This window comes from Nematolebias whitei, chromosome 5, assembly GCF_014905685.2.
Source record: "Nematolebias whitei isolate Nwh7 chromosome 5, NemWhi1, whole genome shotgun sequence".
Classification (NCBI taxonomy): Eukaryota; Metazoa; Chordata; class Actinopteri; order Cyprinodontiformes; family Rivulidae; genus Nematolebias; species Nematolebias whitei.
The window spans coordinates 32,026,922-32,028,322 of NC_056502.1; positions in this window are offsets into that span (position 1 = coordinate 32,026,922).

Consider the following 1,401-nt stretch of genomic DNA (forward strand, 5'->3'; position numbering starts at 1 on the left):
TGGTTGTCAGCAGCAAACTGGTTGATCCACTCTGAGAAGGTGCTATTTAAGAGACTGAGCTGAATACAGCACCTCAGACTGAGGAAGTCTCTCGGATGAGAGACGAAACGTTTGTACTTTTTTTTTTTTTGCTTTGTTGTTTTTGTTTGTTTGTTTTTTTTAATGTCCAGGGGACCAGATTGAACTTTTTTGGATTTTTCTACCTGGACTATTGAGCATGCATCAGGATATGACTGGTCCTATGGTTTGGATCTGCTTAGAGACGGGATTATAATGAAATTATGACCCGGTTCTGACTGGGTTAAACTGGGCCAGCAACTCTCCCTGGTGGTCTAGTGGTTAGGATTCTGCGCTCTCACCGCCGCGATCCAGGTCACGGCACCAACTGTTAAAGACGGGAGCTGGCTGCGGGCCACCGGACCCAGAAACCCCCCTCCAGCCCACGTCTTTCACCCCGGCTCGAACCTCCCTCAGAAGTGGCAACTCACAATATCAATAAATCAAGGAAACGTCAATTAAGTTTGATCAATTATATTTAAAAAGGCAGGAAAAGGTTACAATTTACAGCGCTGGACTCTCCTGTCTGTGACGCGTTCACAGACCCGGAAGAAGAGCCCCGATGTCCCATGTCATTACTCATTTATAGGGTCCTGGACTCCTCCTTCGCAGAAGGGGAGCTCAACCTGTCAGTGTATGAGGGGGCGTGGCTAAGTGTGATCTAATGGATCTTATGTGGTTCTAGTTGGGAAATATGAGACAGTGCTTCAAAAGCCTTTCTATGTGATGTAGCAAGCAGATTACACTCTATTCCTTGACGGATATTGAAATCCCAGGGAGACTGAACGAATGAATGAATGAACGTAAGGCCTGTGGACTTCTTGTGTTTATGGAAAATTAAATAAAAAACATTCACTCTAGACTTTTTGACTTGTCATCAACACAACTCATTTAAATGATGTTTCTCACCAAGTTAGAGAGAAACAAATGACGGGGGTTTAAAGACATGTAAACTTTAATGCAACGTGCGGAGTGACCGGTACCGTAACGGTTGTTGTAACGGAGCACTCTGGGTTTGGGTCACGGTCTGAATCCGGGGACGGCTAGTTGAACTCGGCTAGTTAGCGTTAGCTTCAAACCGTAATTCAGCTTACCGGCACCGTAAGCACGTCGGTCTTCTCTCTTCGACCTCCACCGGGAGGGCAGCCAGGTCTCCAAAGGCGTCGACCACCCCGTCCTCTGTGGGACGACCGTCACAAGGTGAAGGTCCGTCTTCTTTCGGAGAGCCGGTGAAGTCCAGACACGGAGCATCGTCCATGGCGAGGTTAGCAACAAGCTAACAGTCGTCTGGTGCGTTCAAAGAACTCGGAAAAAAAAGTTGTCTCAAAAATGGATTACATATAT